Below are 23,945 nucleotides of genomic sequence, written 5' to 3'. Positions count from 1 at the left end.
GCGTGCCCTTATGGAATACTCAAGATAGGAAGAATGTGATTGTAATGGATGGGGGTGGGTTGGGGATGATATGCGATTGATCAATATCATGCCTGAGCTGAAGAGTTTCAGTCGTGAATAGAGATTGGACAGACTGGAGTTGTTTGGAAAGATTATGACTACACCTCCTCCCACCCTGTCCCCTGTAAAAACGCCATCCCATATTCCCAATTCCTTCGTCTCCGCCGCATCTGCTCCCAGGAGGACCAGTTCCAAAACCGTACAACCCACATGGCCTCCTTCTTCAAGGACCGCAATTTCCCCCCAGCCGTGGGCGACGATGCCCTCCACCGCATCTCTTCCACTTCCCGCTCCCCCGCCCTTGAGGCCCGCCCCGCCAACCGGCACCAGGACAGAACCCCACTGGTCCTCACCTACCACCCATACCAACCTCCATGTACAGCATATCATCCGCCGTCATTTCCGCCACCTCCAAACAGACCCGACCACCAAGGGTATATTTCCCTCCCCTACCCTAACAGCGTTTCGAAAAGACCACTCCCTCCGTGACTCCCTCGTCAGGTCCACACCCATCACCAACCCAACCTCCACTCCCAGCAACTTCCCCTGCAACCGCAAGAAATGCAAAACTTGCACCCACACCTCCCCCCTTACTTCCCTCCAAGGCCCCAAGGGATACTTCCATATCCGCCACAAATTCACCTGCACCTCCACATACATCATCTATTGCATCCGCTGCACCCGATGTGGCCGCCTCTATATTGGGGAGACAGGCCGCCTACTTGCGGAACGTTTCAGAGAACACCTCTGGGACACCCGGACCAACCAACCCACCACCCCGTTGCTCAACACTTCAACTCCCCCTCTCACTCCACCAAGGACATGCAGGTCCTTGGACTCCTCCATCGCCAGACCATAGCAACACAACGGTTGGAGGAAGAGCACCTCATCTTCCGCCTTGGAATCCTCCAACCACAAGGGTTGAACTCAGATTTCTCCAGTTTCCTCATTTCCCCTCCCCCCACCTTGTCTGAGTCAAATCCCTCGAACTCAGCACCGCCTTCCTAACCTGCAATCTTCTTCCTGACCTCTCCGCCCCCACCCCACTCCAGCCTATCACCCTCACCTTAACCTCCTTCCACCTATCGCATTTCCAAAGTCCCGCCCCCAAGTCCCTCCTCCCTACCTTTTATCTTAGCATGGTGGACACACGTTCCTCATTCCTGAAGAAGGGCTTATGCCCGAAACGTCGATTCTCCTGTTCCTTGGATGCTGCCTGATCTGCTGCGCTTTTCCAGCAACACATTTTCAGCTCTGATCTCCAGCATCTGCAGTCCTCACTTTCTCCTCGAAGATTTGAACCTACTGCGAATCCTCTTACAAGGATGCCTTCCTTGAAGAAACTCTCTTAATCCCTCTACATGGATTTCAGTGAATCCCTCTCTCACTGCACACCCCAGGTCATCTCCTCTGCACAGAATAAATTCAGCCACCTTCTCAAACAGACTGGCTACCACAGCCACATCTCCTTCCTCAGCACATGCCTACAGAACCGACTGATCCCGCACGGCCTCCGGACTTCTGACCAACAACATTTGGACCCAACCAGGACAACCAGTACCTACAACAAATCTGAAGCCTCCAGCAACCGACCTCCCTCCGGATCCTCCGCTCCACGCTTGCAGTCATGCGCCGCTACCAACATTCCCTGCAATTAGACCTACCCCAGCTCAGGACAACATTCTCATAGACCTGCAAAGGACCTCTACTGTTCTTCATCCACAGAAGAATCCATACACTAAACAAACAGTTCTTTCTAGCCATATCGGAAATTAAAGAGAGTAAGTACCAAAAACTTTCAAGTACTTACCGCCACACTCTGGGTTTCTCAACTGATCCAGAATCTTCCATCGGCCTCCGAAATCAGTCCGGCGCCATTAACCACGTGGCCGCTACAGCGCCCGCGGCAACAACCGCCGCCGCGGACCATGAAGTCACTTCCTCCCCCACCCGACCCCACCGCCTCCGCGATCGCCGCCCAGACAACAGCCTCCACCATCGCCAGGAAGACCATCGCCGACAGATTCGCGGCTTCCACGGCTATGAGAAATAACACTGTCTCTGTCGTCGCCAAAGCCACTTCCGCCCCCTGGGTTGCCGTCGCCACAGCCACTTCCGCCCCCAATGACATCACTAAGCTGCACGACCACAACGCTGCATGTGTCTCCGCCCCCACGCCGGTCTCCGTCACCATGCTTAACTCCACCCCCACGCTGATCTCTGTCACCATGCCTAAGCCCGCCCCTACGCCAATCTCCGTCCCTACGCCTAACCCCGCCCCCACGCTGAATCCGTTACCACGCCAAACACCGCTCCCACGCTGATCTCCGTCCCCGCCCCAATGCCCGTCCCCGCCCACACGCCCAACCTCGCCCCAACTCCCAGCTCCAGCCCCACACCAGGTCCGAGCTCCCAGCACTGCAGTATTTTCACCATCCCTCCAGAACTGCCCCTCTCTGAGGATGAAAGATCAGTCCTCAGCAGAGGCCTCACCTTATTCCACTACACTCTCGGATTAACGAGTTCATCACGTGGCGTGACATCGAACAATTCTTCCACCGCCTTCGCCTCCGTGCCTACTTCTTCAACCAAGACTCTCGCCCATCCTCTGACGACCCCTTCTCCCGCCTCCAACACACCCCATCCACCTGGACACCCGTGCTGGCCTCTTACCCGCCCTCGAACTCTTCATAGCCAACTGCTGCGGCGACATTAACCGCCTCAACTTCTCCAACCCTCTCACCCACTCCAACCTCTCACCCTCGGAACGTGCAGCCCTCCACTCCCTCCGTTCCAACCCCAACCTCACTATCAAACCAACAGACAAGGTAGGCGCGGTAGTAGATTGGCGCACCAATCTTCATACCGCTGAGGCTGAACGCCAGCTCGCGGACACCTCCTCCTACTGCCACCTTGACCATGACCCCACCTCCCTCCACCAAACCATCATCTCCCAGATCATCCATAACCTCATCACCTCAGGGGATGTCCCATTCACCGCCTCCAACATCATAGTACCACAACTACCTCCTGTTTCTACCTCCTGCCCAAAATCAACAAACCTGACTGCCCTGGCCGACCCATTGTCTCAGCCTGCTCCTGCCCCACCGAAATCATCTCTGCATACCTCGACACGGTACTGTCCCCCTTAGTCCAAGAACTCCCCACCTACATTCGGGACACCACCCACGCCCTCCACCTCCTCCATGATTTTCGCTTCCCCTGTCCCCAACGCCTTATCTTCACCATGGACATCCAGTCCCTGTACACCTCCATCCCCCATCACGAAGGACTCAAAGCCCTCCGCTTCTTCCTTTCCCGCCGTACCAACCAGTACCCTTCCACTGACACCCTCCTTCGACTGACTGAACTGGTCCTCACCCTGAACAACTTCTCTTTCCAATCCTCCCACTTCCTGCAAACCAAGGGAGTAGCCATGGGCATCCGCATGCGCACCAGCTATGCCTGCCTCTTCGTAGGATATGTGGAACAGTCCATCTTCCGCAGCTACACTGGCACCACCCCCCACCTTTTCCTCCGCTACATTGATGACTGTATCGGCGCTGCCTCGTGCAACCACGAGGAGGATGAAGAGTTCATCCACTTTTCCAACACCTTCCGCCCCAACCACAAATTCACCTGGACCGTCTCAGACTCCTGCCTCCCCTTCCTAGACCTTTTCATTTCTATCTTGGGCGACTGAATCAACACGGACATTTACTGTAAACCGACCGACTCCCACAGCTACCTGGACTACACCTCCTCCCACCCTGCCCCCTGTAAAAACGCCATCCCATATTCACACTTCCTTTGTCTATGCCGCATCTGCTCCCAGGAGGACCAGTTCCAAAACCGTACAACCCAAATGGCCTCCTTCTTCAAGGATCGCAATTTCTCCCCAGACGTGGTCGACGATGCCCTCCACCGCATCTCTTCCACTTCCCGCTCCTCCGCCCTTTAGCCCCGCCCATCCAACCGCCACCAGGACAGAAGACCACTGGTCCTCAACTACCATCCCACCAACCTCCATGTACATCGTATCATCCGCCGTCATTTCCGCCACCTCCAAACGGACCCCACCACCAGGGATATATTTCCCTCCCCTCCCCTATCAGCGTTTCGAAAAGACCACTCCCTCCGTGACTCCCTCGTCAGGTCCACACCCCCCACTAACCCAACCTCCACTCCCGGCACCTTCCCCTGCAACCGCAAGAAATGCAAAACTTGCGCCCACACCTCCACCCTTACTTCCCTCCAAGGCCCCAAGGGATACTTCCATATCCGCAACAAATTCACCTGCACCTCCACACACATCATCCATTGCATCCGCTGCACCCGGTGTGGCCGCCTCTATATTGGGGAGACAGGCCGCCTACTTGCGGAACATTTCAGAGAACACCTCTGGGACACCCGGACCAACCAACCCCACCACCCCGTGGCTCAACACCTCAACTCCCCCTCCCACTCCACCAAGGACATGCAGGTACTTGGACTCCTCCATCGCCAGACCATAGCAACACGACTGTTGGAGGAAGAGCGCCTCATCTTCCGCCTAGGAACCCTCCAATCACAAGGATTGAACTCAGATTTCTCCAGCTTCCTCATTGCCCCTCCCTCCTGTTCCTTGGACGCTGCCTGACCTGCTGTGCTTTTTCAGCAACACATTTTCAGCTACTTCCCTGATAATATGCCGAGGCACATTGAGTGTCTGTGTATGTGTATCTATATGTACCTGTCTTCTATTGCCTGTTTGTGTGTATGTTTTGCTATGCATGCGTACAAATAATTGTGATTTTTTTGTTTATATTTGCGTGCGTGTCACTGTATGTAGCTGCGTTCGTGTGCATGTGTATATTTGACAAAGATAATCTGCCTGCAACAGGACACAATTTGAATAAAGGAATGAAAACATGATGGATGAAAGGCTTAGACTCTCTGTCTCTCACTCTCTCTCTCTCTCTCTCTCACACACACACTCTCACACACACGCACACACCAACACAGACTCTCTCTATCTGTCTCTCTATCTCCGTGTGTTCTTGTGTTTAGTGGTACGAAGCCACTCTCTGTTAACCTTCCGAGATGACTGCAAAAAATAGCAGAATTTTTGTTTCGGTGAAATCATCAAATCCTGAAAATTTATCAGTTTACACATCTGATTTGGTTTTCGAAGAATGTCTTTGGGGACTCAGAGTAACGTTGTGCAATCACTTGTGATATTAGCCATGCGAGATGAACAGAAGGAGATGAACGTGAATAATTGAAGGAAGTGAATTGTTTTACTGGTTGTTATCCCGGGGATCTTTGCCTTACTATGGACAATGCTGATTGTTTATCCGATATAAAGATGTATGTATAGCTTTGATTACAGTCCGACATGGATGCCTGACCTTTTTTGTAACATATCTTTTGTGCTGCATTTGCTGAGTTGCTGTAAAAAAAGTTGTCATTATGTTGTGTCTGAGACTAAGTTCACCGAGCAGTTGAAGAATTGCTGAATTGTCTTTTAAGCAAAATGTTAAATGCATTAAACGGCGAGAATAATTAAAATACTTACTATCTCTGAAATCTGTGGAGACTCCGTTTTTCACATCATTTCATTACGTCATGAAATGACTCACATATCGGTCACTGGTGCAGATTCCATCGCTCTACACCTGATTCTGTATCAAATGTTTACTTGCCTCTGTCCGACATCACATCCCATAAGGCGTCATCATGTGTACCAAATATTCCTCTTCATTGTGCTTGTCAGCGCTAGTTCTGGTTCTGTTACTGAGTGTTTTTTTTCATGGCAGAAGAAGGTGAGGACTGCATATAGAGAAGATCACAGTCGAGAGTCTGTTGCTGCGAAAGCACAGAAGGTCAGGCAACATGCAAGAAGCAAGAGAATGGACGTTCCGGGCATAAGCCCTTATTGATGTAGGTCCTATGCCTGAAACGTCGATTCTCCTGGTCCTCGGTTGCTGCCTGATCGGTTGTGATTTTCCAGTGCCGCACTACCACTTTTTCAAAGTAGCATACAATTCTCACACCAATTGCCCTTAAGAAGGTGGCGATGAACTCCCTCACTTGAGGCACTGCACTCTGTGCTGGGGTCAGATCATGCGACAGTCCTGTCAGGAAGCAATACACACAGTTCTGTCCCCATTACTGTGAAAAAACGCTGATGTCGTTCTATGTCTTGATGCGTTCTGGTTTGAAAGTGACCATCAAGTTATCACTAGAATTTGCCGTCTCTTTTATTCTCTTGTTACTGATCATGGCTGCAGAGAGTGCTGCCAAAGGGATCTTTGCGAGCCGCAACAGTGTATATGGTACAACGTGCACACTGCTGCCCCTACGGGGATAGATCAGATTGACATTTTTCAAGTGTTCAACAGATTATTAATCAATCGGCGAATTGTATCCTACGTAGAATCATTTTTGATGCTATGGATGATGTAACACCAGGATAAATGTTGTTTTCAGGTTCAGCTAGAAATGAGTGGTGAACACAGGATGTTACTTGTGCGATATTCAGTGATGGGAACATCAATGTGAATCAAGGCCGTGGCGGCAGGTGCTGTTTTGATTTCATTTTGTTGGAATTCGGACTTTACTTAAAACGGTGTGAAACAACGTTCTCTTGCCATTTGTCAGCACAAGCCTGACAGTTCTCTGTGTCTTGCTGAATTTAAACCTACAGTGATTCCGCAAAAATGTATCTGATCAAGCTCCTTTCTACAATTCTACATGTGACGAGAAATGGTGAAGTAAGCAGCCAAAGGAAAGGGGACCTTCCATAATCTTCCATAATCCTTCCTCGAGGATTGAGGAGACGAGCACGTCAGATTATATCCAAAGGTTGAGGCAATTGCATTCATTTTGCGTGATATGATTCATTCATTGTAGGATCACTGACCTTTGTCTATCGCATTTAGAATACTTAAAACATATCAGAGATGTTGTCTTCATATAAATAACTGTTTTATGAGTTGTTGATCAGATACCCACATAAACTGTTGCATTTCACCTGCCCACCGCATGATCTGCCTCTGTAGAGATAAAAACGTAATGTGGACTCCCAAAAATTGAGAGATTACATGTTTCTGAAAATAACCAGTGCCAAATTTACAAGCAGTTGCCAATGTGTATAACATAGTTGCCGGTGGCACCAACTAAGCAATTAACAGCGAAGAAATTATGGTAGCCCTGGCTTACATTTTTGCATCGGTGTTAGCAACGAGTGAACTCCAGATGACTGGACGATAGCGATTATTGTGCACTTATTAGAGAAGGGCGACTTAGTACATCCTTGGATGTACAGAGCAGCAAAACAAACATCTGTGTTAGTAAGATTAGATTCTGACAGTTAAGATATGCAAGCATTTGGATAGACAGGTTTTGATTAAAAATAGTCAGCATGTCTTGGTGCGTGCGAGATCATGCCCCACAAGTTTGGGAGAACATAGAACGTAGAACAGCGTAGTAATATACAGTGCCTTCTGTCCTCGATGCTTTGCCAGCCTTTTATCATGCTCTGAGATCAAACAAACCTACAGATCTTTCACTGAATCAACTTTCATGTGCCTATCCACGAGTCGCTTAAATGTCCCTAATATATCTGACTCTACTTCCACAGTTCGCAGTGCAGTGCGCGCATCCGCCACTATCTGTGTAAAGAACCTACCCCTGACATCTCCTCTTAAACTTCTTCCAATCAGCTTAAATTTGTGACCCTCTCATGATAGACATCTCCACCCTGGGAAAATGCCTCTGGCTATCCTTACTTCTCAACACCTTGCACACCTCTATGAAGTCATCCTTCTTAACTCCAAAAGATAAAAGTCTGAGCTGCGTCAAACTTTCTTTATAATACATGTTCTCCAGTTCAGACCGCATCGTGTTAAATCTCTGCTAAAGCTTCCACATCACTCCTGTAATGAGACGAGCAGAACTGGATATAATATTCCAAGTGTGTTGAACCTGGGTTCTATAGAACAGTAGCATAATGTCACAGTTGTTAAACTCAATCCCTCTTCGAATGAAAGCCAATGTAAATTGTGGTTGCAGAGCCAAGAGGGTGAGAGCAGAAATGTCAGAAATATGGTTTCAAGGTAGCAAGAGTTTACTGGCAAGTAGGAAGGTGGTCTGAAGAGAGTCTACATCAATGCCAGGAGCATCCGAATAAGGTGGGTGAACCTGGGACTTCGATGTTATGACCATTTTAGAAACATGGATAGAGCAGGGACAGTAATGTTTGTTGCAGGATCCGTATTTAGATGTTTCAGAAAGAACAGATAAGATGGTAAAAGGTGGAGTGATGTGGCATTGTTCTTTAAGAACAGTATTACGGTGACAGTCAGGATGCTTGAATACTCGTCCACTGACAATATGGGCAGAGGTTCGAAACAGGAAAAGAGAGCTCACCCTTTGGGAGTTTGCGACTGGCCAGGTGTTAGCTTTGGTGATATGTGAACACTTTGGCGATGGTGACCACAATTCGGTTATGTTTCCTTTAGCGATGGAAAGCTTTAGTTTTATAACACAGGACATCAGTTATTGGTGGGGTAAAGGCAAATATGATGCGATTAGGCAAGTTTCATGATGCGTAAGATGTGGAAGAAAACTGCAGTGATAGGCGCAATTGAAATGTGGAGCTTATTCAAGGAACAGCGACTATGTGTCACGCAGGGAAGAACTGGGCGAGCGAGGGAGCCGCAGTTTATTGAAGAAGTTGAATTATTTGTCAAGCCAAAGAAGAAGACTTATGTTAGGATGAGATGTGAAGGGTCATTTAGGGTGCTTGAGAGATACAAGTTAGCCATTGAAGACATAAAGAGAGAGTTCAGAAGAACCAGGAATTGTCATGAGACATCGCTGGTGGATAAGATCAATGCAAACCCTAAATCATTCTGCCGGTGTAACAGAAATAAAAGGATAACTAGAGAAAGATTAGGGTCAATCAATGAAAGTTGTGGGAAGTTGTGTGTGGAGTCCAAGGAAATAGGGAAAGTGTTAAATATATAACTTTCGTCAGTGTTCACACACGAAAAGGACAATGTTTTCAAGGAAAACACTGAGATATAGTCTAGTGGACGAGATGGGATTTATGTTCGCAAGGAAGAGGTCTTAGCTATTCTGGAAAGTCTGAAAATAAATAAGTACCTTCGACCAGATAGGATTTATCCGAGGATTTTCTGGGATGTCGGGGAGGAGATTGCAGAGCTTTTTGCTTTGATCTTTATGTCGATCTTGTCTACAAGGATAATGCCAGAAGACTGGCGAGTAGCAAATGTCGTCCCTTTATTCAAATATGGTAGCGGGTGGAGTGAACCATAGAAATTATGGTCCAGTGTGCTTTACTTTGTGTGTGCGTAGTGATGGACAAAGATTATAAAAGATAGGATTTAGAATCATCTTGAGAGGAATAAATCGATTAGGGATAGTTCACACGGTTTTTCAAAGCGAGGTCTTGCCTCGTACACTTTATTGATTTCTTTGAGATGGTGCGAAAATGGTTAGATGAGGGTAAAGCGGTCGATGTGGTGTATGGGGATTTCAATAATGCTATTACTTCCCCACAATAGACTGCTGCACAAAACTGAGGACTATTTAGCGGTTTCGACCAGAAGTTGGCCATTAAAAGTAGACAGAGCGTGGTCATTGATGGGAAATATTCATCCTGGAGTTCCGTTACTCGTGATGTACTGCAACAATCTGTTTCGGGCTACTGCTGATTATTATTTTTATAAATGAGTTGGTGAACGCATATGAAAATGGGTTAGTGAATTTGTGGATGACACTAATGTTGGTGGTGTTGTGGATAGTACCGAATGATGTTACTGGTTACATAGGGGCGTAGTTAACCTGCAGAGCTGAGCTAAGTGGTGGCAAAGGGAGTTTAATGCCGAAACGTGGGAGTTCAATATCTTTGATAGGGGCAACACGAAAAAATTCTACTGGACTAATGGTTAGATTCTTGGTAGTATAGATGAGCAGAGTGATCTTGGTATCCATGTGGATAGGACGTAATTAAGAAGGCTTATGGTGTGTTTCCTTCTATTGGTAGACGGACTGTGTTTCGGATCTAGGAAGGATGTGGAAGCTTTGGAAAGGGTGCAGAGGTGATTGAATAGGATGTTGCCTGGTTTGTAGGGAAAGTACCATGAGGAAAGGCTGACCAGTTTGAGGCTGTTTTCATTCGAGAGAGCAAGGCTGAGAGGTGAATGAATTGAGACATGTAATGTAATCAAAAGTTTAGATAAGGTTAACAGTGACAGTCATTTTGCTGAAATGCTGATGGCAAGCACGAGGGAACATCGCTTTAAATTGAGGGATGATAGATATAGGACAGATGAGAGAGTTTGTTTGTTCACTCCTAGAGTAATAAGGGCGTGGAACGCACTGACTTCAACAGTAGTCGGCTCGCCAATTTTAAGGGCATTTAAATGTTCATTGATAAACATACTGATGAAAATAGAATAGCTTAGGGCAAATAGACTTCAGATTGGTTCCTCAGGTCTATGCAACATCAAGGGCTTGTACTGCACTGTAATATCCAATGTTCTATGGTCTCGATTCGATGTGCCCGCTTAACAGCCCTATGAAATTTTGTGGCAACGTTGAGGGATCTACAGACATGTGGATGTTGACTCACACTGTCAACATGCCGGTAATGTACCCTGTATTCTACATTCAAGTTGGACCTTCCAACGTGAATTACTTCACACTTTTCAGGTTGAACTACACCTACGTCTTATCAGCCAGTTCTGCATTCTGGCAAAGCCCTGTTGCAACCTATAGTAATATTTCACACCATCCACAACTTCCTCAAACTTCCTCAAACTTCGTATCATTGGCAAATTACTAATAACCGATCCACTTCCTCACCCAAGTAATTTGTAAAAATCGCAATCAGCAGAGGGGCCAGATCCGATTCCTGTGAACACCACTGGCCAAAAAGGATCAGGCTAAAACCCTTCCATCAAACACAGCACTCTGTCTCCTGGAGCCTTGCTTTACCTTCAACAACATGTTTTTCTTCGCATACTCAAAGAAGTCAACAATGTTTGTGAGGCAGTCCTGTCCCACAAATAAAACATGATGGCTATGTCAAATCAAGCTACAAATTTAAAGTCCCTAAAATCTTGAGTCTCAGTATGATCTCTAATACTTCGGCCACCACTGACGGAAGAGTAGCTTGTCTTTAATTCCGAGGATGATCCCTAATCGATTTCTTTAACAACATTTGACATCCTCAATTCATCTGGCCCTGTACCAGTGGACAATTAGGGCGCAACGATCATCGCCAAAGACGGAGCTTCTCTTCTCACGCTTTCTGCAGTAAACCTCTGTTATATCCCATCCAGCCCTGGGGATTTACCCATCCTTATGTTTTTCAAAATGTTCAGCCCATCCTCCTTTCTAACATCAAGTTGTTCCAGCACATCAGTCATTTCACTCTGTCCTCCCAAACGTCAAGGACATTCTCAGTTATGAATAATGAAGCAAAATATTCATTAAGGAGATCCCCTACTTCCTTCCTCTTCAGCCACAAAATACCTCCACTATCCTTGATCAACCAAACCCTCACTCTGGCCATAATCTTGTTCCTCACGTAAGTGTACAACGCCTTAGGATTTCCCTTAATCCTACCCGTTAAAGCTTTATTTCATATTTCCTTCTATCTCTGCTAAGTCCATTCTTCACTTTCTTCCTGGCACCCTTGTAGTCCTTCAAAGCCCTGTCAGATCCTTGCCTCATCAACATTATGTAAGCTTCCTTCTTCCATTTGACTAGATGCTCCACTTCCCATGTTACCCAAGGCTCTTTCAATCGACTACTCCTTCCTTGCCTCGGTGGGGCAAACCTGAGCATGTGCTTCCTAACCGACCTCAACATTTCTGTTGTTCACCTCCCTGAGAACATCCATTCCCAATTTAGGCAACCCAGTTACTGCCAACTGAAATCGTAGTTCCCATACTGTCTGCTCCTATTCCTCTCTATGGGTATAGTAAACATCAGGGAGTTGTAATCACTATCACGAAAATGCTCTCCCACTGAGTGATTTGACACGCGAAATGTTTCATTGACTCACACCAAATCCAATATGGCGTCCCTTGAGCCAGCCTATCCATATATTGCACCAGAAACCCTTCCTTAACACAATTGACAAATAATGCTAATTCCAAACAAATTGAATTAAGGAGTTCCAACCAACATTAGAGAAGTTCAAGTACCTTCTGACAACTGCCTTACTTCTGCACCTCTTGAAAATCTGCCTCCCAATTTGCTCCTCTGCCTCTTTCTTGCTTTTGAGGGGCCTGTAAAAGAAACGTCCAATAAAGTGGCGGCTCCTTTCCTGTTTCTGACTTCAAAGCAAAGTGACTCTGGAGACAGACCCTCCTCGACGTCTCCAGTTCTGCAGTTGCGATAGAATTCCTGATTAGCAATGTCACTCCTCCACCTCTATTACCTTCAGACTCCCCGCCATTCCCTCCCACCATTGTTTATGGAACATCTAACACTTGGATCAACCAACAAACATTCCTGCCTCTTTCATATCCAAGTCTTTGTAATTTTCACAACGTTATAGTTCCAAGAACTGATCCATGCTCTGAGTCCATCCCCTTTAATACTGATACTTCTTGAATTATTACATTTACTGCACGTCTGCCCTATCAAGTACCTATGCCTACTCACAGACTCTCTGCACACTGCATCTGGCTGGTTAACTACCTAATTCATCACCCAATCTGTAGTTCTGGTTCCCACCCCCTTCCAATGTATTTTAAATCTTCGCAAAATGTTTTTGCAATACTCCCGCCCTTCCAATTCAGGGGAAACCCGTCCTTCTTCTAAAGATCCCACGTTCCCCAAAGGGCATCCCAAAGATGCACATATCTGAAGCCATCCCTCCTTCGCCACCCTGAGGCAACGTGTTCAGCAGCACTCCCTCATTATCCCTCGCCTCACTCGCACGGGGCACGGGTAGCAATCTTGAGATTACTACTTTGATCGTCCCATATGCTAACTTCCACCTGAACTCTCTTTTTCAGCTCCTCATCCCTTTTCCCCCATATATTATTGGTACTGATGTTCATGGCGATATTCTGGCACCTCTTCCTCCCCCTTACGAATCCTGTAGATCCTATCCAAATCATCTTTGATCCTGGCAACATATAAGATGGGTATTTCGCTCGCAACCACATAATCTCCTATCTCTTATTCTTACCATTGTATTTCTTATCAATATTGTTCTCTCGTGTTTCCTGCTTCCATTTTGAGCCACAGAGCCAAGCTCAGTGCCAGAAACGTGTCGTTTCTCCTGATAGGTTGCTGCCCTACCCAACAGAATTTAAAATGACATAAATATTATTGAGAGAAACGGCCGCAGGCTGTCCCTTCACTGTCTGCCTATTGTATTTTCCTCTCCTGACGGTCACCCAGCTACATTTATCCTGAGCTGAAAATGTGTTGCTGAAAAAGCGCAGCAGGTCAGGCAGCATCCAAGGAACAGGAGAATCGACGTTTCGGGCATAAGCACTTCTTCAGGAAGAAGGGCTTTTGCCCGAAACGTCGATTCTCCTGTTCCTTGAATGCTGTCTGACCTGCTGCGCTTTTCCAGCAACACATTTTCAGCTCTGATCTCCAGCATCTGCAGTCCTCACTTTCTCCTCGTACACTTATCCTGAGCCTTAGATGTGACTACCTCCCCCAAATTCCTACCTATTAACCCCTCAGCCAGTTGAAAGATCCGATGTTCATCCAGCTCCAGCTCCAGTTGCCGAACGTAATCTGTGAGGACTTGGATTTGGGTGGACTTCTCACAGCTGCAGTCAGCAGGGACACCAGTGATAACCCTTCCATCCCACATCCTGCAAGAGGATCATATAACTGCCCTAACGTCCTTCCCCCTGCTCTAAATTACCAACAGAGATTCAATAATGGGGAAAAAAGCCTGGCATTACCAAGCCACCAGATCCTGCCTTTTTTTTTCCCAGTGGCGGAGGGAAGTGTAGCTACTCCAGTTTCACAACGGTCCGAATATACACCCAGTTCATGTGTCCAGTAATCCCCGTGTCTCGGTCCACTGTCTTTGAGACTTCATTCCATCTATTCAGGATTTCAGTTTTTAAAATGGAAACTTCCCTTCCTGACCGTCTTCCTATACACCCTCACACTGCTCCCGCTGCTGCGAATGGAGGCCGCTGAGCCACGAGTTACGTATTTCAGAGGAGCATTTAGAGTTCTTTGATGAAGTGACCTGGAATATTGATAAACGAAGTGTGGTAGATGCAGTCTATATGGATTTCAGTTCGGCCTTTCATAAGTGTAGTAGGGTGCTCTGGAAGGTTAGATCGATTTGGAGTCGAGAAGGAGCTAGCAAATTGGACATACATTGGATTAATGATAGGAAGCAGAGCGTAATATTGGAAGAATTATATTGAGTGTGGGTTCTTGCACTTCCTTGGTGATTTCTTAAAAAAACTTTTTCTCTCATTTTAATTACACTTCACTCCCACGCTTCTGATCTTCGGACACTCGATACGGAGAATTTAGGGTAGATCAGAGGAACTCCTCGTGGGTCTGCTGCTCGGTCTGGCCAAACTGACCATAACCAGGTCCAGGCAGCTAGCCATGGAGGAGGTCGTTAGGGCCGGCTGGCTGCCCCTCTTCCACGTTTATGTTAGAGCCCGGGTGTCTGGAGAAGAATCACACAGTGTCCACCAGCACCCTTGAGCTTTTCAGGGAGTAGTGGATGCCGCAGGGAGTGGAGTATATTATTTTCCCCTCCAATTCTATTTTGATGTAATCCCTTCCCTCCCCTTGACTGCCTGATCACACAGCATTGCCCTTTGATGTGAAGGCCACTGCTTGTCGCGAGCCACTTGTGTGTTTCTTTTCTTCTTGGTAGTGGAAATTTAATAATGATTTGTACACCTTTTGTCTTTCACTGTGTCACACACCTGCACAGACACGCACACAACATCGCTGCTGTGGAAAAATAAGCACTCCTGCAGTTAGGCGGTGGTATGTGTGGTTATTAAAAAAAATTAAGGTGGACTGTTAAAAAACAGAAATGTCAGATATTCTGTTCAAACTAAAAAAGAAGGAAAAAAAGGATAATAGTGGAAGGATGTTTGTCTGTCTGGAGGCATGTGACTGGTTGGGTGTCTCCAGGGTCAGTGCTGGGTCTATTGCTGTTTGTTATCTATATCAATGATTTCGATGAGAATATATAAGGCATGACTGGTAAATTGGCAATTGAACTGAACCAGGAATTATTATGTATACTAAGGAAGGTGTTCGGTAATTGCAGCAGGAACTTGATCATCTGGGGAAGGTGTGTGAGAATTGGCATATGGTATTGAATATTGAAAAGTGTGAGGTCTTGCACTTGGGAAGTTAAATTAAGGTAGGAGAATGGTAGGGCGTTAAGAAGTGCAATAGAGCAGAGGGTCCTTGGAGTTCAGGTGCACGGTTCTCTGAAAGTGGAATCACTGTGCAGAAGCTTTTGGCAATCTGGCATTTATCAGCCAGGGTATTGAGTATAGAAGAAGGGGAAAAAACTAGGTAATAACAATGACTGCAGATGCTGGAAACCAGATTCTGGAGTAGAGTGGTGCTGGAAAAGCACAGCACATCTGACAGCATCCGAGGAACAGAAAAATCGACGTTTCGGGAACAGGCTCTTCAACAGAAATACAGTCAGAGTGACTGAAGGTTGGAGAGATAAATGAGAGGAGGGTGGGGTGGGGAGAAAGTATCATAGAGAACACTAGGTGAGTGTGGGTGGGGATGAAGGTGAAACGTCAGGGAGGAGGCTGGGAGAAGTTACCAAAGAGTACAATCGGTGGATGGGTGTGGGATGAAGGTGATATGTCAGAGAGGAAGGTGGAGTGGATAGGTGGAAAAAAGATAGGCCGGTAGGACAGGTCATGGGGATGGTGCTGAGCTGGAAGTTTGGCACTGGGGTGAGGTGGGAAAGGAGAAATGAGGAAACTGGTGAAGTCCACATTGATAACCTGGGGTTGAAGTGTTCTGAGCTGGAAGATGAGGCATTCTTCCTGCAGGCGTCTGATGGTGAGGGAGCGGCGGTAAAGGAGGCTCAGGACACTGCATGTCCTCGGTAGAGTCGGAGGGGGAGTTGAAATGTTGGGCAATATGTTTTGGGTGGGTGATTGGTGCGGGTGTCCCTGAGATGTTCCCTAAAGTGCTCTGCTAGGTGGTGTCCAGTCTCCAATGTAGAGGAGACCGCATCGGTAGCAAAGCATACAATAAATGATATTGGTGGATGTGCACATAAAACTTTGATAGATGTGGAAGGCTCCTTTAGGGCCTTGAATGGAGGTGAGGGAGGAGGTGTGGGCACAGGTTTAGCAATTCTTGCGGTGGCAGGGGAAGGTGACAAGACTCACCGTGTGTGGGTTGTTGGGGGGCGTGGACCAGACGAGGTTGTCACGGAGGGAACAGTCTTTGCAGAAGGTGGAAATGAGTGGGGAGGGAAATATATTCCTGGTGGTGGGTTCCTTTTGGAGTTGGGGGAAACGTCGGCGGAGGATTTGGTTTATGCGAAGGTTGGTAGGGTGCAAGGTGAGCACCAGGGGGGTACTGTCCTTGTTACGGTGGGAGGTGTGGGGTCTGAGAGCAGTCGTGCGGGATGGAGACGAGATACGTTGGAGGGCATCTTTAAACACGTGGGAAGGGAAATTGTGGTCTCTAAAGAAGGAGGCCCTCTGATGTGTTCTGTGGTGGAACTGGTCCTCCGTGGAGCAGATACGGCGGATGTGGAGGAATTGGGAGTACCTGGTGGGATTTTTGCAGGATGTTGGGTGGGAAGAGGTGTAATCCAGGTAGCTTTGGGAGTCTGGGTTTGTAAAATTGTCGGTGTCAAGTCTGTCTTCATTAATGGAGATGGCGAGGTCCAGGAAGGGGAAAAAGGTGTTAGAGATGGTGCACGTAAAATTAAGGTCAGGGTTGAATGTGTTGGTGAACTTGATGAATTACTCAACCTACTCGTGGGATCACGGGGTGGCGCCAATGCAGTCATCAATGTAGCGGAGGAAGAGGTGGGGAGTGGTGCCGGTGTAACTACGGAAGATGAACTTTTCTACGTAGCCAACAGAGACAGGCATAGCTGGGGCCCATATGTGTGCTCATGGCTACCCCTTTGGTCTGGAGGAAGTGGGAGGATTCGAAAAGGAAATTCTTAAGAGTGCGGACCAGTTTGGCCAAACGACTGAGAGTGTCGGCGCAAGGGTACTGTTGGGGAGGTTGGTAGAGGAAGAAACGGAGGGCTTGGAGGCCCTGGTCATGGAGGTATAGAGCGATTGGATATCCATAGTGAAGATGAGGCGTTGGGGCCGGGGAAACTGAAGCCTTGGAGGAGGTGGAGGGCATGGGTGGTGTCTCAAACGTATGAGGGGAGTTCCTGGACTAGGGGGATAGCACAGTGTCGATTTAAGTAGAGATAAGTTCAGTTGGGGCAGGAACATGCTCAGACAATGGGTCGGCTGGGGTGGTCAGGTTTGTGGATCTTGGGATGGAGGTCGAACCAGGCAGTGCGGGGTTCCCGGACTATGAGGTTGGAAGTTGTGGGTGGGAGATCTCCTGAGGTGATGAGGTTCTTTATGGTCTGGGAGATTATGGTTTGGTTATTAGTGGTGGGGTCATGGGCGACAAGGCGGTAGGAGGAGGTGTCCTCGAGTTGGCATCTGGCTTCAGCGGTGTCGAGATCAGTGCACCAAACTATCACTGCGCTCCCTTTATCTGTTGACTTGATGGTGAGGTTGGGATTGGAGCAGTTGGATTGGAGAGCTGCGGGTTGTGAGAGTGAGACGTTGGAGTGTGGGAGGGGGGTAGACAGGTTGAAAGCGGTTAATGCCTCGGTGGCATTTGAAAATGAAAACATAGGTTGACAGCGAGCTGCAGAGTCATATTCAGGGACAGCTCATTTTTGCTAAATTTGTTCACCACTCTCAGACTCGAAGTTGACTGGTGACAGGACAATTCTGTTCCAGAACGAAATACAAAACAAAATGGTAATGTCTTGGAGTCAGAAATATATATCCATCGCAGATGCAAAACGTGAAGAGAGAACGATGGCAGAGAATAATCGCATTGGAGCAATGTGGAGTATGAAAATGAGTACGGGGAATATAACGATTATGCCACCAAGGTGAAGAACGAGGGAAGTAGTGAGAGTGACAGACAGAGAGAAATGAGAAAATGGCTGAGACAGAAGTAAGTCTCAGAGAAGGGGAGAGAGTGAGATGGAATGAATTAATCATTAATCATAGACTTTTGAAAAGACGCTTTCGGTTGCCAAACCTTTGCTGGTAAAAACATGGAGACACAGAGAAAGTTCGAACAAGCGAGAGAGACACTGGATGAGCCCAAAGAAAGATCGTAAGAAGAAGACTGCCGTAACATTCTCTCTCTCCAGCCCCAGGATATGTCATGTCCTGTGAAACCTGAGAATTCCTGGTAAAATTTTCTCAATGTTACACTCCCTCCTCTCTCTCTCCCTCTCTCTATCTCTCATCCTTCACGATATGATTGGACATTTTGGCAAGCATTAACGTTGATAAGTCCCTAAGGCCAGACCAGAGTTATCCTAGGCTGATCCGGAAAGCAAGAAAGGAGGGTGCTAAGCCACTGTCGAAGAGCTTTGCTTCCTCACTCTCCACGGGGGTCGTGCCAGATGATTGGAAGGAGGCAAATGTTGTTCCTCTTTTCAAAAGGAGTAATAGGGAAATCCCTGACAATTACAAACCAGTCAGTATAACGCCTCTGGTCAAGCAACGTTTTGGAAAGAATTCTGAGTAACAGGAGTTATGAGTTTTTGGAAAAGGGTACTGTAATTAAAGTCAGTCAGTATGGCTTTGTGAGGGGATGGTCATGCCTCAAAAATCTTATTGAGTTCTTTGAGGAGGTGAAAACAATTTCGACGAAGGTCGAGCAGTGGATGTAGTGTCTCTGGACTTCAGCAAGGCATTTGATAATGTTCCCCATGGCAGGCTCATTCATAAAGTCAAGAGGTATGGGATACAGGGAGATTTGGCTATCTGGATTCAGAACTGGTTGGCTGACAGAAGGCGGAGAGTGATTATGGATGGAAAGTATTCTGCCTGGAGGTTGGTGTTGAGTGGGTTCTCGCAGGGCGATGCTTTTGTGTCTCTGTTCTTAGTAGTTTTCATAATTGTCTTGGATGAGGAGGTTGGGGGTGGATTAGTAAATTTATAGATGACGCAAAGGTTGCAGGAGGTGCTGTTGATAATATCAAGGGCTATTGCAGGTTGCAGTGCGACATAGACAGGATGTCGAACTGGGCTGAAAAATGGCAACTGGAGTTCAACCTGGATAAATGCGAAGTGATGCATTTTGGAAGGTCGAACTTTTGAATGCTGAATATGGGATTAAATACAGGATTCTTGGCAGTAGACAAGCGGGACAGAGGGACCTTGGTATTCAAGTACATAGATCCCTCAAAGGTGTCAGCAAAGTGGATAGGCTTGTTAAGAAAGCATATGGTATTTTGGCTTTCAATAACGGGGGACCGAGTTTAAGAGCCGCGAGGTTTTGCGGCTGGTGAGACCATACTTGGAATATTGTGCCCAGTTCTGATCGCCCTACTACAGGAAAGGTACAGAGGCCTTGGAGAGAATGCAAAGACGTTTTCCACGATGCAACCTGGACTGGATAGCTTGCCTTATGAAGAAAGGTTAACTATGCTCGAACATTTCTCTCTGGAGAGAAGGAAAAAGAGAGAAGACTTGATCGAGGTATGCAAGAAAATGAGAGGAATGGATGGAGTCAATTGCCAAAGACTTTTCCACAGGGCAGGATGGACTGGCACGAGGGGTCATAGTTTTAAGATATTAGGAGAAAGGTATAGAGGGGACGTCAGAGGAAGTGTTTTTACGCAGTCAGTTGTGAATGCATGGAATGCTTTACCAGCGGTGGTGAATGCATGGAATGCGTTACCAGCGGTGCTGGTGGAAGCAGAGTCATTCGGTGCATTTAAGCGAATGCTCGACATATACATGCACAGAACTGAATTGAGGAGTGTGTCGGTTAAGTTATTTTATTTTGCATTAGGATTAATCCTCGGCACAACATCGTGGGCCAAAGTGCCTGTTCTAAACTTTTCTATGTTCTTTGTTCTATGTACTGGAAAGATTCTGAGAGATAGGATTTATTTCGAAAAATACTTACTTTATTAAAGATACTCAGCCTGGCCTTGTGACTGGCAGCTCATGCCTCACAAGCTCATTTGACTATTTAAGGTAGTGATGAGACTTGTTGATGAAGGTTTAAAGGTGGACATGGTATATATAGATTTCAGTAAGGCATTTGATGGGGTTTCCCACGGTCAGTACATTTAGAAAGTTAGGAGGTATGGGATACATGGAAAGTTGTCGATCTGGATACAGAATTAGCGTGCCGATACAGGACAGCGAGTGGCAGTGAATGGAAAGTTTTCGGCCCGGAGGACGGTGACCAGTGATGCCCTGGAGGGATCTCTTCTTTGTAGCTTTTGTAAATGACTTGGATGAAGAAGTGGAAATGTGGGTTCATAAGTTTGCCAATGACGAAAACGTCGTTAGTATGGTAAATAGTATCGAGGGCTGTTGCAGGTGACAGCAAGACATTGACAGAATTCAGAGCTGGTCTGAGGAGTGTCAACCTGGCGAAATGCGAAGTGATTCATGTTCGAAGGTCGAATTTGAATGGTGAATACCGTTTTAAAGACAGCATTCTTGGCAGTATGGAGGAACAATGGGTTCTTGAGCTCCACGTACAAAGAACCCACAAACTTGCCACACATATTGAGGGTTTTTTAAGAAGGTGCATGGGGTTTTGGTTTCACTAACAGGCAAATTGAGTTTAAGATCTGGGAGGCTTTGCTGCAGCTCAATAAAACTCTACATAGACCACACTTGCAATATTGTGTCCAGCTCTGGTCACATTGTTACAGGTAGGATGTAAATGTTTTAGACAGGCTGCAGAGGAGATTTACCCAGATACTGCCTGGATTGAATGGCTGATCTTACGAAGAATGTTTGAGTGTGCAAGAGCTTATCACACTGGAGGGAAGAAGGAAGAGGGGTGACTTGATAGAGGTATACAAGCTAATGACAGGCATAAATAGAGTAGATAGCCAGAGACTTGTTCCCAGGTCAGAAAGGGCTGTCACGCGGTGTCGTAAGTTTAAGGTGATTGCAGGAAAGTATAGGAGAGATGTCAGAGGTATATTTTTTTATAAAGTGCGAGGTCGGTGTAGAATGCAATGCCAGACGTGTTGGTAAGTGTCAGAGATACTAGAAAATGCTTAGCAAGAACATGACCGGCAGTAAATTCAGGGGTGTGCAGATTAAGTAAATCTTATATGAAGAGAAATTCTCGATACAACATCGTGGACTGAACGGCCTGTACTGTGTTGCACTGTTCTATGTTATCAACCCATACGTGTCAGTGAGTTAATCACTTATCATTCGAAATTCCAGTGAGTCGAGTCACGACTTTTTAAGTATTTGTTACTGACAGAAAAGCCCCTTCACACCAAGGATAATCCCCATGCGCCTACCTGAAATACCTCTAATGAATGTCACATTTCCTTCAGAATCTCTGAATACACAATGGGTTTTGAGAGCCCATTCAGCAGTGCTTGGTTGTATCAGCAAAAGGGAGAAAAAAAATGAAGAGCAGTAGTTTTGTCATTCTCTTGTTATCCGCATCACAGACACTTTGAGAAGAAATAGGAATGGATGTTCTCAGTTCGAGTCGCAAGAAAGAGAAGGCACAACATAAAAAAGATTAAAAGACATGGAAACATACACTTGAAGCATCGATTGAACTTTTTCCTGAACCTGGGAATGGTTCTATGGGCTTCACAAGCACCAATTAAAGAGTCTAGGACACTGCTCACTCGACGTTGGAAGAACTCAAGGTGCACTGATTGAAACAAAGGATTCTTAAGAGGGATTGACAGGGTAATTGCTGACAGGACATTTCCCCTTTTGGGAGATGAAGGGACCAGAGTCTCAGCATAAAGGAGACAATTTATGACGAAAGTCAGGACGATTTTTCGTTCTCTCTCAGAAGGGTGCTAATATTTGGAACTGCTTGCCAGAGAGAGTTGTGGGTCCGGAATATTTGTCTGCATTTAAGTCTGAAATGGGTCTTTTATTGATTAGTCGAGAGTCAAGGGTGCCAGAGAAAATACAGGAAAGTGGCTGCGAGGCATATTGCAATAGTTATGAACTTCGTGTTTAGCAGAACTGGCTTTAGCGGCCGAAAGACCCACTCGTCATATTATCTCTTATGGTCTTCACCACGGCATTTCGAAAACCTTCAGGGGTTTCATCGCTCTGTGTCACAAACCAAGCAGCAAGCTAAATGAGCTACCCAACCTCTACATCAACGCAACAGCAACATATGAAGGTAGAATTTTGAAAGACTGTTCTCAAATGGTGGTACATGAAAACAGCACAAATAAGAGCCGGAGGTAAAAAAACTTGAGAAACAGAAAAAGATTGTGGGAAGAATTGAAAAGGGAGTGGGTGTTGGTGTGAGGCGAGTGAGAGAGACAGAGATCTGAGCGAGAGTCACAGAGTGATGGAGAGAATAATCAGTTAGATTAAGCAAAATTGAGACTTTTGGTGCATAGAGACAAAACGGGCAAAGGAGAGGGAAAAGCCGAGTGAGCTGCTGAGAAGATGACATAGCATGAAAGTGCAGAATTATAGGAAATAAATGACAACACCTTCCTGAATCCCCGGACGTCTCAGAGCTTTGAACAGACATACATTGAGTGATTTCACTGTTTGAATAGTTGAGACAAGGCAATCAATTTGCACAGCCAGCTCCCAATTATAGTAACAAAGTCATGACATATCTGATCGATGGCTAGTCAACCAGACATCAGAATGGTGCTATGCCTCCCGGGTGTCAGAGCCAGGCTTGTCTCAGAGAGGTTCAGAATATGCTCAAAGAGGAGAGATGTCTGTTGGAGCTCGTTATAAACATTAGACGAATCGACAGAGAAAGAGGAAAGGATAAGTTTCTGAGGATAGGATATGAGAATTTATAGGCAGGAAGTTAAAGACTAGGCCCTCAATGGAAGGGACATCGGGATTGGTCCCGATGCTAGATGCTCGTGATAGTAAGAATATGAGGAGAGAGTAGATGAATGTATTGCTGAAGAGCTGGTGCAGGAGAGAAGTGCGAATACTTTTGAATCATTGAAATGTCTTCTGCAATAGAAGTGACCCGTATAAGGGCGGGTTGTACCTGAATTGGTTGGGGCCTAATCGGTTGCCTGAGACATTTGTTGGACTCGTAGGGAAGGTAGGATACAGAGAGACTGTGAGAAAAGGGATCAGTCTGAGGCTGGTTCAGTGTAAAAAGTAAATAAAATAGTCAAAATCGGCAGGAGCAAAACAGAGAATGAAGTAGGACCGAAGAATTAAACTGCATTTATTTCAATGCAAGACCCTGACGGGTCAGACAGATGAACTCAGGTCAGGGTTGTGAACAGGGTTGAGTCATCATAGCAATTACAGAGATGTGGTTCAGGGAAGGTTGGGAATGGCAGCTTAATATTCCTGGGTATACGTGCAAAATCACGGATAGAAAGGGAGACGAAGGCGGGATGGGGTGTTGTTTTTTTAATTGAGATAATATTAAAGCTGTACTTGAGGGGGATTTTACCAGGGAGAAAGTCCATTGACGTTATTTGGGTGAAGCCGTGAAATTTGAAAGAGTTAATCACCTTACTGAGATCGTACGATGGACCTCCCAATATTCAGCGGGAAATTGAGACCAAATTTTGAATGTGACCTCAGTTATCTGAAAAAAAAAATGATAGGGTGGTAATGGTGGGAGTAACTTTC

General features: G+C 46.5%; 1 pseudogene; it reads left to right on the top strand.

Annotated features, from left to right (window-relative positions):
* Positions 1-3,496: 3,496 nt before the first annotated feature.
* The window catches only part of LOC148138197 (uncharacterized), a 33,933-nt pseudogene continuing 13,484 nt past the window's right edge, over positions 3,497-23,945 (top strand).

This window comes from Chiloscyllium plagiosum, unplaced genomic scaffold (assembly GCF_037043375.1).
Source record: "Chiloscyllium plagiosum isolate Xiang-an unplaced genomic scaffold, Cpla_swu_hap1 HiC_scaffold_41, whole genome shotgun sequence".
Lineage (NCBI taxonomy): Eukaryota > Metazoa > Chordata > Chondrichthyes > Orectolobiformes > Hemiscylliidae > Chiloscyllium > Chiloscyllium plagiosum.
The sequence above is the reverse complement of the archived record's forward strand: the minus strand, read 5'-3'. Positions and strand labels throughout refer to the sequence as shown.